The sequence below is a fragment of the Phyllobates terribilis genome, unplaced genomic scaffold (genome assembly GCF_046119375.1).
Source record: "Phyllobates terribilis strain yellow unplaced genomic scaffold, ASM4611937v1 Scaffold_2__4_contigs__length_985480577, whole genome shotgun sequence".
Lineage (NCBI taxonomy): Eukaryota > Metazoa > Chordata > Amphibia > Anura > Dendrobatidae > Phyllobates > Phyllobates terribilis.
Genome location: NW_027362762.1, coordinates 851849571 through 851868512, shown reverse-complemented (window position 1 = coordinate 851868512; position 18942 = coordinate 851849571). Strand labels below are relative to the sequence as shown.

General features: G+C 40.3%; 1 protein-coding gene across 4 annotated transcripts in view; it reads left to right on the top strand.

The window, feature by feature from the left end:
* Window positions 1–18942, top strand: part of SEZ6 (seizure related 6 homolog) — a 951365-nt gene that overhangs the window by 764314 nt on the left and 168109 nt on the right. The gene's annotated exons all lie outside the window — the stretch shown is intronic.

The window sequence follows — 18942 nt, the reverse complement described above, 5'->3', positions numbered from 1 at the left end:
TTGAGGGAAAATATTAAATTATATATGTACGGACATTTACACATATTAAAGGTGCTGTTTTTTGGCAGCTCAATCTCCCAAGACCCTAAGCAAACAGTTGATTTTGTCAGAGGACTTACTGTAGTACTGTCCAATGAACGGCCGATCACATAATACAATGTAAAAAACTATTTAAATAGGGTTTTCCAGGGAATATAAATTATTTCCTTAATGCTTCATACTGCTTAAAAATAAAACAAGAGATACCCTCATTGATCCTCTACAGCTCCCATTCCATCACTATATTGGTTGTTGCTGGTCTGCGTTTCCAGGTCCAGTCCTCAATGCCAGAAATGACCAGAAATGTCCACTTGGTCAATTACTGGGTGAGCTGGGTCACTGCTGTGGCCAGTGGTTAGATTGACAGGCATTTCCAGCCCTTTCCTTGTTCAATATGATAGAGTGGCTCAGGAACTGATCCACAGGAGGCATCAGCTGTATATTGTAGAAGGTCATAGCAACCACATTTGGATATGCATTTTGTTAAGGGATCATTGCATGCTGATGTTCTCATCTCAGTCTAGAACATGAGAAAGGTCCCTAAGTCTGGCATCTTTGTACACCTATTTGCAGTGAATTGTATAAATATACATATATAAACAAAAAAACAACTTTTTTTCCAAATAAAAATACTTTATTATGTAAAACAAATACAGAAAAAAACATATAATTGGTATCACCACAACAGTAGCAAACCAGAATATAAAATTGTATATGTGTGTGTGTGTGTGTATATGTATATATATATCAGTACAGACCAAAAGTTTGGACACACCTTCTCATTTAAAGATTTTTCATGTGGAGTTATATACTTAACAAAAAAGTGTGAAACAACTGAAAATATGTCTTACATTCTAGGTTCTTGAAAGTAGCCACCTTTTGCTTTGATGACTGCTTTGCACACTCTTGGCTTTCTCTTGATGAGCTTCAAGAGGTAGTCACCGGAAATGGTCTTCCAACAATCTTGAAGGAGTTCCCAGAGATGCTTAGCACTTGTTGGCCCTTTTGCCTTCACTCTGCGGTCCAGCTCACCCCAATCCATCTCGATTGGGTTCAGGTCTGGTGACTGTGGAGCCCAGGTCATCTGGCGTATCACCCCATCCCTCTCCTTATTGGTCAAATAGCCCTTACACAGCCTGGAGGTGTGTTTGGGGTCATTGTCCTGTTGAAAAATAAATGATGGTCCAACTAAAAGCAAACTGGATGGAATAGCATGCCGCTGCAAGATGCTGTGGTAGCCATGCTGGTTCAGTATGCCTTCAATTTTGAATAAATCCCCAACAGTGTCACCAGCAAAGCACCCCCACACCATCACACCTCCTCCTCCATGCTTCACGGTGGGAACCAGGCATGTAGAGTCCATCCGTTCACCTTTTCTGTGTCGCACAAAGACACGGTGGTTGGAACCAAAGATCTCAAATTTGGACTCATCAGACCAAAGCACAGATTTCCAGTGGTCTAATGTCCATTCCTTGTGTTCTTTAGCCCAAACAAGTCTCTTCCGCTTGTTGCCTGTCCTTAGCAGTGGTTTCCTAGCAGCTATTTTATCATGAAGGCCTGCTGCACAAAGTCTCCTCTTAACAGTTGTTGTAGAGATGTGTCTGCTGCTAGAACTCTGTGTGGCATTGACCTGGTCTCTAATCTGAGCTGCTGTTAACCTGCGATTTCTGAGGCTGGTGACTCGGATAAACTTATCCTCAGAAGCAGAGGTGACTCTTGGTCTTCCTTTCCTGGGGCGGTCCTCATGTGAGCCAGTTTCTTTGTAGCGCTTGATGGTTTTTGCAGCTGCACTTGGGGACACTTTCAATGTTTTCCCAATTTTTCGCACTGACTGACCTTCATTTCTTAAAGTAATGATGGCCACTTGTTTTTCTTTACTTAGCTGCTTTTTTCTTGCCATAATACAAATTCTAACAGTCTATTCAGTAGGACTATCAGATGTGTATCCACCAGACTTCTGCACAACACAACTGATGGTCCTAACCCCATTTATAAGGCAAGAAATCCCACTTTTTAAACCTGACAGGGCACACCTGTGAAGTGAAAACCATTTCTGGTGACTACCTCTTGAAGCTCATCAAGAGAATGCCAAGAGTGTGCAAAGCAGTCATCAAAGCAAAAGGTGGCTACTTTGAAGAACCTAGAATATAAGACATATTTTCAGTTGTTTCACACTTTTTTGTTAAGTATATAATTCCACATGTGTTAATTCATAGTTTTGATGCATTCAGTGTGAATGTACAATTTTCATAGTCATGAAAATACAGAAAAATCTTTAAATGAGAAGGTGTGTCCACTTTTGGTCTGTACTGTGTGTATGTATATATATATATATATATATATATATGTATATATATATATATATATATATATATATATATATATATATATATATATATATATATTGGAAGGAGGCTGTACGACACCTAGTGGATGAGAGATAAACCCAGAGTAATTCTTTATTACATATAGGACTAGAAGGGGTTAATCGGCCATGACAGGTTGATTGTAAGCAGCTGAAGAGTTGGGAGAGACAGATGCTCACCATATCTCCACCCCTGGGTGTGGTTCACTTTGTAAAATGAGACCTGTTTGTCTCACACATGTCTGTGTGTATGAAGGTGTGCAGATCTCCTGGATTGAATGTCGTTGCTAAAGGACTAAGAAACTGGACCCTAAGCCAGTTGGGCTAACAAGTGCTATTGTATGGACTTGTTACTTTATGTTTCACTTTGTGCCACCCGAAAAAGGCTGTATTTAAGTTTTGCTGTGATGTGGTTTATGAGGACTGAAATAAACCAGCCGGACTTTAAATAGAAATGGTTCCTGTGATACCTCAGATCGCTCCCAAGTGAGTAGTGTTGTTACTATATATGAGTATATATATATATATGTAGTGCCAAAATTGCAGTTCCTGCCTCCTAAACAGCTAGTTAACAAAAAACTGTATGTACCTCAAAATGGTATCAATAAAAACATCTGCTCTAGTAAATGAAGGAGGTTTTATTAAAACCTTTTAAAAAGATTAAGGCTGCGTGCCCACGTTGCATATTACAAGCGTATATGCTGCGGAATTTCTGCAGCGTAAACTCTTGTAAAACGCATGTATATCTGCACCCCATGGTCCCCAATGGCATTCCGCAATGTCAATGCCCACGCTGCGGACTTTTCCGCAGCGTATATGCTGCGGTCAAAAATCCACAGCATGTTCATTAATTTTGCGTTTCCTCATGCGGAATCAATGTGCGCATGGTACCCAAGTCTGGAGGAGAGGAGACTCTCCTCCAGACCTGGGTACCAAAGAACCTGTAAAAAAAAGAAAAAATAAAGTTTATACTTATCTTCTGATGTTTTCCCCTCATCGCGCTGTTGTCTGAAGGACCTGCCACGTCATTGAGTCATGTGACCCATCACATGACTCAATGACTTCACCGCAGGTCCTGCACACAACAGCGTGAGCCGCTCAAGACACCGGACGGGGCAGAGAATGCATTGGAAAGTGAGTATAAACTTTATTTTTTACCATTCTGATTCTTTTTTTTTAACTATTACTTGGTCACACTGTATAAATCCATGTCGGTTGCATGGATTTATATAGTGTGAACAAGTTGTCAAGCACTTTTCCAAGTGATGCTTAAATCACTTGGAGAAGTGCTTGATAACCCGCATGCGGAAATGAATGCAAAGACGCTGCAAAGACGCCTCACAAACGCTTCTACCTTGCGGGAAAACCGCATGTAAAATCCGCATGCGATTTTCCCGCCAGGGAGAAGCGTAAAAAATATGCTTCAGTTCCGCAACGTGGGCACTTAGCCTAAAGGTTTAATACATGGATATCTTACTAAGGTGAACATTACCCTTTAAAGGGGCTGTCCCCTTGCAGAAAACTTTGACCTATTAGCTGCGGTGGTTACACGGAAACCAACTGAGTATTACATACCCTTCCCGGAGCAATGTCATCTCCCCCCTTCTGCCCCATTTTCTGCAGCACTGACAGCATTGCAGACAACAGAGATAGTGGCAGCGGTGGACCTGGGGAGGGCGACTAACGCTCGGTTTGTTTTGTTATAACTACCCCGCTTTATAGCCTGAGATATTGTGAATTCACCTTGATTTAATAACAGAAATGTTCAGGTTTTACCTACAAGATGCTCCAGTACAATCCTCCAGCAATGTGTGCTGTGTGCTACCAGGTAAATTATTATTTTCCCCAGCCCACCTATTAGCTGACAGTTTATTACAGTCATTTCCAGCACACAGTTGCATTGTAAATCTCTGACGGATGGCTTCATTCCTTCTCATTCTCCTTTGTTGTGTGATGGACTCTCGAGGGCCATAGGCTAAACTACATAAGCAATATTCAATCACTCGGAATCACTATTACGTAACCTCCATTGACAGTTACTAATTGTTCTGTAGTGTAATCAACTTCTTCAGTGTTCAGCAGATTACAACCCTCGTATGATGTCCAGCCATTTAGTATCCTTCTCAGACGACGACTTATATATCACTCATCCAGGACACATTAAGTGAATCTGGACAGACCGTTCACTGATATAGAGTACAGAGCAAGCGAGGTTTTTAATTTGCGTAATTGCTCTCATGGGCCTGAGGCTGCCTGTATACACATAGCAGGAATATGGCGCATGGGGTTACCACAAACTGATATGTTTTTGCAATGTAGTTTTTTGGTCGCCATGATTTGTGACTGCACAAGCCATGGCCAAAGCTGCATTGCAAAATAGTGATGACTGACAGCAAAACCGCGTTTGGTGTTTCCACACAGTCCATAGACGCGTGGCACACTACGGCTACTGGTCCGGGCAACCTTAAATCTTAAACAATACAACAAAATCCCATAAGATTTAAGGTTCGGATTATATGTCGACTTTAGTCCTGACACAAGTCGTGCGGCCAAAGACTGGTGTATGCCGCAGCATAAAGTAAGTATCTCCAGGTACCGTGACAACAACAAACAAGTTGTATAATTTTTGCAAATGGATTGTCGCGAGACCTTGCAGGTTGCAATGTGATCCCATTCACTTCCACAATACTGCGATGTAGCGGTGGCATACAGAGAACTTTGGCCACACAACATCTCGCATCCAATACCGCCTTGTTGCCCAAGCCTCTCAGTTTACTTGTCATATATACCTGTATTCCTTATGAGGTAACAGTTCTAGGGCAACTTTTCTTAGGAAACTCCTTTGTGTTTCTCCTCTTTTCTTCCTCCTGGAAATATATCATTCTTCTTGTACGTTACACGTGATGGCTTCATCAGGCGTAACGCGTGGGGTGTACTACCTTCCCCATTCACTCTTTTATATCGCTGGTGAAATATGTCTATGTGAGTTCCTTGATGTGATCTGTATTTTATGTATTTTTCTATTTCTCATTGGATTTGTTTCATTTCTTAGGACAGGTCCTTGTCACCTAGTGTACTACCATACACTTTGCTATTTCCAGCAAAGATCTATATATATTTATATAACTTGTTTGCTATTTCTATAGTATCTCATTTATAAATTATATTGCCTTGCACTTGATCCATATTATTGGACTGTCTGGGAGATTGCTTCTGTGTCCATTGTTTATTGTTATATGGACTCCCCACAGAAAAATAAACCTCCTCCCCCCCCCCCCCGTTTTTCTGCCTTTTTAAATGTTTTAAATACTTCTTATGCACTTTATAAATAATAAAGAAATTTTTTGTACATTCCATTTGCTTCCTACAAACGCCTTTATATTATTATTGTGGGCTTATTGGTGCTAGATATAAATCTTCTTTGCTCTTAGCGGATTACTCTTGGTTTATGGCACAAGAGCCCACCTCTCTCGATTATCTTTGCAGTGCTGGTCCTTCTCTGTTTCAGATTTAGTGACATAATACCAGACATATTTTGTATCCATTTCCGTCTATTCTATTATAATGTTGATTTTACTTATCTTGCACAAATCTGTTATTTTCTGAACGCTTTTATGATTTAGACAAGATTCTGCTTAAATTTCCAGATATTGACCTCTAAAATATAGTGTACAGAGCTGTGATGATCAAGTTCCATCCACTGTGAACTTCCAACGATCGTGGCTCAGTATCAACTTAACGTTGGGGTTGCCAAATGTCGTACCCACCCCTATTTTAAATTGATGACCTAGGGATAGGTTATTAGAATCTTACTCCCAGGCAGAATCTTATGATGTAAGTGCTAAACAGATTTTAAGTCCTTACTCCAACTAGTTTTACCCTGGAACAAGGAGATACCAGCAGGGTGTCCATTTAGTCTGATCTGAACCATCTGTATTCACTTACAAGCATTCACCTGGCCTTTAAATGTAAGATGTCAGCAAAACCAAAGAAATGAACTGGACTATAAGCTGGTATATGTGAAAAGTGTAAGAGCATGTTCACTCTGTGGCCATTTCACAGACAAAACCCAAGAAAAAAGCAAAAAAAAAAAAACCCAAAATGAGTATATACCCTACAGCAAGTAAATAGTAATAGTACATGTAAATAACATAGGGTACTTATTTAAATGGGTTGTGCCACCATAACTAATCCTTTTAACTACGCAGAAAAGGTGGAAATAAATAATTTTGTAATTTACATTTATTAAAAATTATCCTCCATTCAATAAATACCAAGCTTTTATCTTCTGAAGTATGCTCCATAGCGCCCCCTGGCGTTATTCCATTCCATCCTCGTAGTGGGAAATCAGCAGGTTGAGCTTGCGCAGTTCTTGTCATCTTAAGAGGCCCCCCCAGCTCCCCACCCCCAGTGTGCACAAGTATTCTCCTCACACATCTGATAGCGCAGGGAGCAGTTTCCTGAAAGCACAGACGTGTGTCAGTGAGTCTCCCAACCCCCCTCTGGGTGGGTTTGTTCTGCTTCACAGAGCTGTAAGCCTGGGAAGAGTCTCTCTGCTAATGCACTCACAGGTCTGTGGAGCAGATGATCTCACCCAGAGGGGGGTTGGGAAGACTCACTGACACTCTTCCATAGCAATCTGCTCGCTGCGCTGTCAGACTTGTATGAGGAAGAATATGTTGTGCACACTGGAGGTAGGGAGTTGGGGGGAGTTGGACCTGTTATGATGACAGGAACTGCGCAAACTCGACCAGCTGCTCGCCCACTACGAGGACGAAATGGAATGTTGCCAGGGGGCACAAGGGAGCATACTTCAGAAGATAAAAGCTTGGTATTTATTGAGTAAAGAATAATTGTTAATAAATATAAATTCCAAAACCATTTATTTCCACTTTTTCTGCTTGGTTAAAAGTATTTTTTATGGTGGCACAACCCCTTTAATGTTATTTTGATAAAAACAAATGAATTCCATCCCACCACGACAAGGTGCCCATCAGGACGGTCCTAACCTGTCTCTAGTATTAAAACCTTACCTTGTGTCAAAGTACTTTAATGTGAATAAGGTCAGAGCTGCACAGGGCCAGACTGAGACACCCATCCGTGGAAGCCACACCCTATTTGCACAAAGTACAAGAGATAACAGCAAAACCAAAAAATGAGCTTGACTTTAAATACTTGAACGCTTTTATCATGTTGACACGTTTCTGCATAAATTTCCAGATATTGACCTCTAAAATATAGTGTACGGAGCTGTGGTGGTCCAGTTCCATACACTGTGAACTTCCAAGGATCGTCACTCAGCATCAAATTAACATTGGGGTTGCTGAATGTCGGACCCCGTATAAGTCACCAGTATCTTACTCCCAGGCAGTCTTACTCCCAGGCAGAACCTTATGATGTAAGTGCTAAACAGATTTTAAGTCCTTATTCCAATTTGTTTTACCCTGGAACAAGGAGATACCAGCAGGGTGTCCATTTAGTCTGATCTGAACCATCTGTATTCACTTTCAAGCATTCACCTGGCGTTTAAATGTAAGATGTGCTGAGGGAAATCACTTGGAGAAATTCAGTACAATATACAAAACCCTGGCGATTTAACCCCTTCAGTGCAGAGACAATTACGGCGTCCCACAGCCAGGTGTAAACAGTAGCCTACATCTGCATTTCTCAGGGGACGTCAGAAATCCTTTCTCCCAGCTGCAATTTCAGGCTGCAAACCTGCAAAGATTAAGGGGCAATTAAATAATTTAAAGCAATGTAATCCTGCTAACGTTAATATCTGGCGTCTCAGGTTAAATGCGCACCCGCTGCACGCAGACACTAATGGAAATATAATTGGTGTGAGCAATTAGGTGATAATTTACCATAATTGCCTACAAAGTTGAGAACTTCTTCATTGAAGCCTAGCACCAAGGCACATTCTATGTGCGGATAGTAAGAGGGGAAGAAAGCGTTTTTTGTGCATCTGTCATGTTGGCAATATATCTTTGAGTTACTTGCCGGCCTCTGCCCTAAAATAGTCCATTCACATCTGTTACTTGTCCAGAACACTGAGTTTAATGGATGGAAACTACATCAACTGCAATGCTTTCTTCTGAGTGCCAACAAGTTTATTTCTGTTGCAAACTGTAAGGTGCTGACACGTATAGCAGCCTGCTGGCACGCAAAATATTTTACTGCTTTCATTTGGAATCAGTTCATGTGTCAGGTAAGTGCCCCTCTGATTTAGAGGTAGTTTGCATATAATATTAGGCAATCGCATAAACAGTAATTAGCTAATAGATTGTAACAAAAAATATATATAAAACGGCAAACGGGAGAATATTCAATTCTCCAGAGTTTTTATCAACGACAAGTACAGAGTACAGACTGTCCATAAAACAGCTGGCAGAGAAACCATAAGGGATTTATTCTTTTTTCTGATTGGATTATCATAAATTTTTCCCAAGAAAACTAAATAAAAATATGATTATAATTGGGCTACAGAAATACATTAAAATTAATGGATTCATAAATAACCATAGGGACAATGATTTAATGACATCAGTCATGACTGCTGTCTATCACAGTGATCAAAAAAGTCCTTGCCCCTTACTGATCGTCTATGAATAACATAGAAATATACCACTAGCTACCAGGGATTAAAGTGCTACTCATCAGTCTGTCAATTAACCCTGCCTCCAAAGGCATAACTAGCTAAAACAGCTCAGGGGATCGTCGTGTTGAGTTCTGGAGATGTGTATGCACAACTAGGTCAAGTTTATAACCTTTTGATGCAAACAAAAATGGTTTTATTTCCTAACACCAATCATTTTTTTTCAATGGCCTTCAGCTCGGTCCCCAGCCTTGTCGACTTCATGGATAAATGATCTGTAAGAAGATCGATCTTGTGCAAGTCTAGACAGGTCTTCCAGGTTCTTCTCCACCATTACTTTGATTGTATTAAGCCAATGGGTTGCTGGTCTTCCTCTTCACCTTGTTCCTTCTATTCTTCTGACCATGATGTCCTTCTCCATTGATTGCTCTCTTCATATGATGTGTCCAAAGTAGGCAAGTCGTAGCTTGGTGATCCTTGCTTTGAGTAACATGTCTGGCTTGAATTGGTTTGTCTGTTCTTCTTGCCATCCATGGTATTGATAACATCCTTCTCCAGCAACACATTTCAAAGGCTTGGATTCTTCAGTCTATAGCTCCTGAAAATGGTGATGAATTGACTACAAAGTGTAACACAAAGTCGTTTACTTTTTATTATACAATAATTTAAGGGGTTATTCTGAGTTTTTCTTTCTCTAAGCTATGCTAGGGTATTTGTGTTGGGATGTTCTCTAAGAGCTATCTATGAGCTGGGGTGGAGAGTTCCTGTAGGAAGCAGAGGTGATTTGCTCAACACAACAATGTACAATATGGTTACCAAATCATTGGATGCCATTATAAACTACATATCCTCTGCAGTTGCTAACAAGGGGTAGAAATGATAGGTAGAGTAGGTGGCTACCTTAAAAAAGCATTTGATTAATTTTGAGGGGGTTACCAATTGGTGTTCCTCAAATAAAATAATAATGATTGTTGGGCGCATATGTAAAGGAAACATTAAATAAATGATGACTCCTTTGCTTGTGCTACACATCATAGATTGAGGGAGGTGGTAACATTCTTAAACCACTGTTATAGCCACTAAGATCTTCTCAAAGTAAGGGCAGCAATCACAAGGAGACAGAATAGACAGATCTGCAGTGATTAGCTGATGAGCTTTATTTGCATAAAACTGGAAAGCCCCTTTAACACTTTACACGTTTGGCCTACCAGTATTCTAACATTTTCAACTCAACTGGCCAATAAAATCTGACCACTGACACAAGGTCCATCTGAAATTAGTTGACCTCTTACGATGCATCTGAATTTCCTGGAACTAAATTGTGAAGTAAGGCCTTAAAACCCCTAGTATACAACCGTTAACCACTGTGAAGGTATTGGGACTTCACCATAGAGTTTCTTAAGACACAAATACAGGGTAAAAGACAGGATCCGGCACTCAAATTATGCAAGGAGAACACATCGTTTATTTAGGAATCGCAATCCGATATAGTAATGTGTCAGTCGGTAACCCAGACCTTCATCAAACGGATTGCCAATCTATCTGATGAAGGTCTGGATTACAGACCGAAACGTTACTGTATTGGATTACGATTCGTAAAATAAACTGTGTTTTTTTGCATCATATGAGTGCCGGCTGCTGTCTTTTACATTGTGAATGGAGTGGTATCTTATCTGAGAACCTTACAGTACAGAGTGTTTTATATCCTTGTGCTTTACAAATACAGGGTGGTCCCCATTAGCCACATCAACAACCAGTGGAATCTGAGAACTAAGGCCAAGATGAGACCTGTAAGGCGTGGGTACAGGAGCCTGGCAGGAGGTCAGGGCTGGCAGCAGACAGGAATCAAGGTCAGATTGGACACCGGAAGACAACACTAAAGAACACCTTTGCACAGTCAGGAACAAAAGATCCATATTTCTCAGAAAAGGAGCCAAAGTCCATTCAGAGATGATTGAGGAAATAAAATTAAGGTGCTACCTGACCTTTACAAAGACCAGGAGATGGCACCAGAGGTCTCAGCCAGAGGATGTTGGTGGGTACGTGGCCAGAGCAAGAGGAAAGTGGGAGGAGGAGACAGCTGATGGGCTAGGGACCAGCGTCATTGGGTACGACAGTAAGGCAGTATGACAACCATTCCTGGTGGAAAGTCAGATGCATTGCGTTGTGCCAATAGGTTACATATACCCCATTATATGCACAAAAAGATACATCATTTCATGAGCTACTCTTTTACAAAGCTGTAAGAGCACAAGAACATTTCTAAGGAAGAGCACAAATAGTTAAACATCTTACTGGTAACAAAATCTGTTTAAGAAAAACATTTAATTTATTAATGAATCACCCGTGGCAATAAATTAAATATTTACAGAAGAAATAGCAGTAAAGAAAAGATTGTAGAAATAAATCAGATGTAATATTTTCCCGAAGAAAGAAATTTCTAGAATATTTTACCACATGTGTGCGTTCAGCATCCGCTGCATAAAAAGAATTAAAGATTGTCAATTTTGCTGTCAAATTTTAAAAAAAGATAAACAAAATTGACATCAAAATATGCTGAGAATGATTTCTATATAACATCCGAATTGAGTGCGCGAACACGTAGCCGGCGCGGAGTCGTCTGTCTCCCTCCTCAGGCTAGCAGTGTCATTTCTGAATCAGTGTGCAGTCGCATCACGCTGAGCACTTTACCAATAACCAGCAGTTATAGTACAGAGGGACAGACAGAGCTAACAACAGCCTGGCGCCAGCGTACACGGATGCCCAAGAGACCCAAAATCCCGTTTAACAAGTAATTAAGAACGAAGGAAATTTACCACTATTAATATCAGTGAAGGATTCCTAATACAACACAAAATTCTAACACGTGATCGCCGTAAACTAATGTGATGAAATTGCATTTCCGTAGACGATAGTGGGTCAATCTTCAGATCAGATGAAAATTTCATGATTAGGTGGAGCTTTACATGTAAGCATATTGGTGGGAATCTGTCAGTAGGATCAGCCCTCCTAAGCTATCTATATGGACATGTACAGTGGGGAAAATAAGTATTTGATACACTGCCAATTTTGCAAGTTTTCCCACCTACAAAGAATGGAGAGCTCTGTAATTTTTGCAATTACAGCGGTCAGACATTTCCTGTAGTTGACTAAGTTTGCACACACTGCAGCAGGGATTTTGGCCCACTCCTCCATACAGATCTTCTCCTGATCTTTCAGGTTTCGGGGCTGTCACTGGGCATCATTCCTCCAAAGATTTTCTATTGGGTTCAGGTCTGGAGACTGGCTAGGCCACGCCAGGACCTTGAAATGCTTCTTACGGAGCCACTCCTTAGTTGCCCAGGCTGTGTGTTTTGGGTCATTGTCATGCTGGAAGACCCAGCCATGACCCATCTTCCATGCTTTTACTGAGGGAAGGAGGTTGTTGGCCAAAATCTCGTGATACATGACCCCATCCATGATCTCCCTGAGAATCTGCCTCCAGAGATTACTGTAAATGAAGAGGGGTGTTAGTGTAATGGACATACTTTTTATTCCTTAGCGCCGTCCTCTGTATATGTTCTGGTGCTATGTAGTTAGCGGCAAGGGCTTTAAAGCTTTGTCATGGACATCTTTGACACCAAAGAAAAAGGATCTTTATTTAATTAATGGTTACCCTTAGTAAATAAAATGGCACTCAGTCTGCAATCTTCATTCCTTCATTCATTTTCAGACATCCTAATTTGCATTTTGCCACCTGAACCATTTTACAGGTTTTTTTTATGGAAGTATAACATGGGCTGGATGTGACCTCTGCAAGTATCCAAAGTGCTAAGATTTTCAGTAACTAGAAAACAAATTAGGAATGCTCCATGGTGAAGTCCTGGTGATAAGAAACAGGGAAGAGTAGATGGAATTTGCTCACCTTGTAGAATTCTGCAGGTCGGGCACAACTCTGATGAGAGTAGTAGTGAAGTGGTATTCCTTGTATAGAATGCCGCTCCACCCATTGAAGCCAACAGAACGGCTCATTAAAACAATTGCGAGGCAAAAAAATAAGAAAACAAAGTTTGTGGTGGGCGCTGTCCATAGAAATTCGCGGAGACATGTCTTATTTTGATCCCAGGATCAGATCAAAATCGGCAGTGCAAGCCAATTGGTCCATGAAAAAAATTGGACGTCATCCAAGTGCAGTCCGATTTTCATGGACTGTTGGAAAGGAAAAGTTGTAGAAACTTTTTTTTATATATTTTTTCACGTACGAGAAAAACAGATGACATTTGAACCACACTCTGATCAAGCTCTCATCAAAATAATCGGTCCGTTTTTCTCGTATGTGAGAAAAACGGGCATCTGAATGAAGCCTAAAACTGGGAGAAAGGAAGCAGAGAGCTGTCAGAAGCAGGAGGTCTGATGGATATGTTACATTTTTGCAAAAGCACCTAGATAATTGACTTACAGGCACTCTACAGCAGCAAAATGGTATAACATTTATCAAGAAGACTATTTAGAAAGTGTGTCTAAACCAGTTTCCCCCAAACTCCAGCCCTCACGGCCACCAACACATCAAGTTTTCAGAATTTCCTTAGTATTGCCACCGAAAATGACTAGTTTTTTCACCTGTGCAATACTAATGAAATCCTGAAAACATGATGTGTTGGGGGCTGTGAGGGCTGGAGTTCGGGGAAACTGGTCTAAATCATTCACAGTGTCAGCTTCATATAACAGCTGAAACTCTGCTACAATGGCTAGTATTGAAGAACACAGAGCTGAAAAGTTTCACCTTTCAGATACAGCGGTTATTAGCGACTGTGACAACTAAGACGTTAGACGGAGTGAGATGCGACTGCATGAAAGCCAAGGGTCTAAAATCAAGGTTTAAAATAGTTTTACACTGACAAGCTTAATATATTATACAAGATATAAGCAATGTGCTCATATACAGCATACAAATGCCATATCAGATTTTTGTATTATCTGGTCCTCAAATGGGACTAAAAATATATAAATTAAAAAGCTAAATTCAATGTTCAGTAACATAAAAAAAAATATTTTACAGATTATAAGACGCACCCCAAATTTGGGGGAGGAAAAAAGGAAAAAAAATGTAATAAAATGGTGGTGCGTGTTGTAATCTGCTTTTATGGTAGCTTACCTGGTGGGTGGCGTTGGTGGAGCGAGGTCCCAGGTGATGGAGGCAGAAGATGCTGTGGACCCTAGGCTGGTAGGACGGGATGTTCGGTGGCGGCAGGAGTGGGGTGATGCTGCGGGCTTCAGGCTGGTAGGATGGGTGTTTGGTGGTACGAGGGCTCTGTTGACTTTTTGTGAAAGCCATAAGCCCCGCACCTTCCATACTCTTCAATGCGATGGCCTCCAGAAGTGGCGCATGCCACTTGGCCGCCAAAGGGGGTGCCTGCACAATTGAGATCTCGGTAGCCGTGATCTCGGTGACGAGATCTCAATGTGCACATGCGCCGCCTCTAGCGGCCATTTTCTTGGAGTGACCCTTGGACCCCACTCCACCGCAACCAGTAAGCTCCACTGCAGCTACAATTTGGATTATAAGATGCACCACCATTTTCCCCCCAAATTTGGGGGAAAAAGGTGCGTCTTATAATCCGAAACATACGGTACTGTATTATGGGAAAAAAATAAAAGGGACTGTTCACTTGTTGAATAATAAAAGCCACTGTTATAAAATAGTGAAAGAAAGTACAACTCACCCTTCAAACCGACCGGTTCTCCTCCATGCCATTTGGTCCCAAAACTACCACTGACAATCAGTAGTTACGGAGATCTCATGATGATTAAGGCAAATGATCACAGTCATGTTGATAGCTTGTCATCTCTAATCAAAGGCCAGAAAATGTAAAAAAAAAATAAAGTGATTAAAATTGATAAAATAACAGAAAAATCATTTTTGGCTCACAGCTCAAACTAGCTGTGTCCTTACGGTTATGGAGGAGAGTGGTACAATAGTCATGAAAATACTTCTATTGGTGTCAATAATTCTACTTCCAATAAGGAGACATAACAGGTAAATGTTTTTCGTCTCCACACTGAGTGTATTCAAATCATGTCTACAAATCTCAGCGTCTCCAAAAAAGTTTCTTTTATTTAACATAAAAGTATAATTGTACTTTTAAAGTACTTTTAACAAGCCAAGAGATAAAATAAAGGAGAACGGAATTTCAATTTTAACATAAATATAACAATATTTTTTATTCTACCTTGCGATCGATGCTCTATATTAATACAGGATGTGGATTTGGCCCGTAGCCATGTATTTGTCTTTTATAGCTGGCATCTTTTTGACTGCATAGGTGTTAGGAGTCTATAGATCTTTGTCCTTGTGTCATTTCCTTTTGCAGATTGCATTCTCCTGTCATTGCGCTGGCTGCCGCAGCTCTCAGGATCTTGTGATACTGCCAAGTCAAACCCATCACAGCCATCCATCTGGCTGATAAGGAGAGAGCTGAATCAGCTGCCTCGTAACGTCAGTGTCCGCACTGTCTGCATGATGGCGGTGATGAGGCAGAGATGTCTAGTCAAGACTATGCATTGCAAGCAGTTCAACCTCAGGTCTTACCTAGATTGAGCCAGTGGAGATGAAATCATCCAGTAGTTCATTTATTTGTAGCAGAGCTAAGCACATTGTTACCGAGTTTTCTGATGCTCATTATTGGGGTGCCTCAAACTTTTTAAGATATTCGTAAGTGAAAAAGTCTGCTCTCTTGACATAAGTGTTTCAATATACTTGGATTCCCCATGAAATATCTTTTTCCTAGAACTCTGCATTAAGACATTTCTCTATTACTCAACCTGGAAGTGTCATACTAAATTTCTAACATGGCATTACCATTCCCCTTGTCAATACAGTACGTCCTTAAACAATGTCACACTGTCAGCACTGATAGAACAATGTCAGACTCTGTGAGTAAATGTCCCTTCTAACTAACATAGTGTTGTCAATTTATTAAAGGGTTCCAAACCAATAAGTTCACAGTCACTCATATCTCTGCAGACTTGTACGCTGCGGGGATTCACCGGTTTCAGACCTGGGATCGGAGGATATGTATGAGTTATACATACGCCTGGCCAGTGGGCACGGCCTCGCACTTCATACACTTATATGAAGCGAGACTGCGCCCTCTAGTCGGCCACGCTCACTAGATGGCTGCATCACAAAACGGGGAGTGGCCTCGTCTCAATGCAAGTGTATGGACCGAGGCCAAGCCCACTGGCCCGGAATATGTATAACTCAAACACACCCTCCATTCCCGGGTCTGAAACTGCAGACTGCAGACTTATCGATTACCTGACAACCCCTTTAATATATTTCCAGGATGGATAACTGAGACACAGCGCAATAGAGAATTTAAGATAAAATGCTCCAGAATTGTTATTTCATGAGCAATATGAAAATGTAATAAAACAAACATGATAAGAATGAAGACAAATACTTATTTGTAACCCCAATCACCACGTAGGATGTAGTAATATGTTTGCATATATGAAATAGGCTCAGGAACTGAGCCTGCACCATACCCAGCAGATGCAGGCTGTGTTACACGGTCATCATCTGTCTGTCACAACAGTTCTGATTGCTGCTGTTTAACCATATTAAAGCCCCTGTCAATCTCAAACAGTGGCATTTATATGGACTGATTGATGGAGTGCACATGTACTGGCTTTCATCACCTTCACTTCCCCCAGAAATCTATTTCAATGCAATTCAGTATGATTCTCCTAGCTTGATGAAGGCTCCAGTCACTGCCATTTTAGTCCTTCTATGAAACCATGCAGTGGGACAACTCTATTTTTTCTATATATTGCAATACTGTAGTATAGCCATATACAGAATTAGCAATGAAAAGGTTGCAGATTCAAGTCCCCAAAGGGGACTACAATTAAAGTAGAAAATAAAATGCTTTTAAAAATATATAACATATATGTATAGAAAAGTATGGATCACCTTTTTTTGCCACTTTTAAAAATAAAAAAAATTTAAAGGCAAATACATTTGTTAGCGTCAGGTCCGTATAAGTCCGATCTATCAAAATGGAAAATGAACTAACTCATTTAGTAAACATTATAAAGAGAATAAAATAAAGAAAAAATTACAGTGTTTAAATAAAAATTGGCTGCAGAGGAAAAAGGTAAAAGTGGAACATTTTTCAAAGTGTTCAACGTATATAAATCTAATCATTACAATGAACCCGAGGATGATCAATGGTTTACTGCAGTGTCCCTCAACTCCAGTCCTCAAGGTCCACCAACAGATCATAGTTTCAGGATTTCATTAGTTTTGCAGAGGTGATAAAATTATGAACTATGCAATACTAAGGTGATTCTGAAAAGATGATTTGTTGGTGGGCCTTGAGGACTGGAGTTGAGGAACACTGGTTCACTGCCATTTCAATATATTCTTCACAGACTGAGAAGACAGTAATGGAATTAGTATATTATCTATTCAGTGGTAAAATCGGTTGTCACCATTGCTATTTAATGAAGATCAGCATTAGTTTTATAAAACCTAAATTAGAGATGATGATAGGCAATATGACTACATTTCTGTAAACACTAAAAAAATGGCAGTCACAAAACAAGGGAAAAGACAGTGAAACTTTAGCATGTGCTCTTTTCTGGCATATAAAAGTTACGCATTTTTTGTGCAACTTGTAGTTTCAAACACATTTTGTGACTTAGAATTTTTAAAAAAACATTGCGCTGAAACACTGAGGAGGATAAGTGAGGATTAATACAAGGATAAAAATGAGTAAAATTTAGAATTTTTCAATTCATTTTATTTTTATTCTTTTACATTCGCTAAAATACTGTTTGAGATTTCATAAATACATGAATGGTATAGGACAAAGGAGTCGAGCTGTATAAAAAGGAGACCACTTGATTGGTCTTCCAGGGATCAGGAGCTAGTTGGGACCTGTAATAGAATATATAGAAGGACTATGATTACTAGCCTGTAGAATTTGAATATTTTAAGGTATGACTGCTGTGCATGTGTTTTACCTTTATAAATGAGAGAGTCTCTCTAAATGATGGAGAGGAAGAGGAGGAGGATAGTCCTCTTGCCGGGTAGAATTTCAGAATAAATACTGTAATGAGATATCTAATTAAGGAAGGCAAGTATTGTACCGTTTTGGTTAATTAATTGTTAGAGGACTTACATGAGCAGTATTAGTCTTGATGATGGTTAATATACTGAGGTGTCCCCCAGGTGGAGGGGTATATAATCCTGTGGGTGTTTAAGAAGTGAGTGTCGATTGATATAGCTGGTTGAACCTGTAGCATAAACCGAAATTTTACACTTAAATTGTGTTTAAAGCTTAATTTATCTGATTGACTGAAAGGTTTACCTGTTTAGTTTAAGGTGTTACTATGGGTGATACTTAGTTACTCTGTTGGTTTTTTCTTATATGCTGATATAGCATGAATCCGAATAACAGCTAAAATGAAATGATACCCCAGGATTAGGGTAGATAGTGAAGATGTGTAAAATGATTAGTGTGAAATGAGGCTCACCTTTAAAGTAGACTTTAGTGCTTATGAGATGGGTGTCTGTGCTGGCAGAAGGCAGTCTTCATAGGGAAGGAAGTAGCAGCTGGTTAGGTTATCAGCAGGTGGTTAGTGCAAATAAAATGGTGGAACACATTTAAATGAATACCGATACTGCATTAGTCATAAGTAATGACTGAATTAAATTTCTCTATATGAAGACCATATGTGGCCTGTAAACGTAGCAGAAGTACCAGTGCACTAATCGTTGGTGATACAGCAGTGTACCTGTATATGGGACCAAGACGTTTTAGTTGCAGCCCCGTGGTTTCAAGGAGCTGTTTGCGGTCCGCAGATAATGTTTTCCTGGTTCATACCGCAGACGTTCAATCGCTGGTATGTTTGTAGAGGTGCAGGCAGGAGTAGGTGTCAGAGTCCCAGCCGGAGG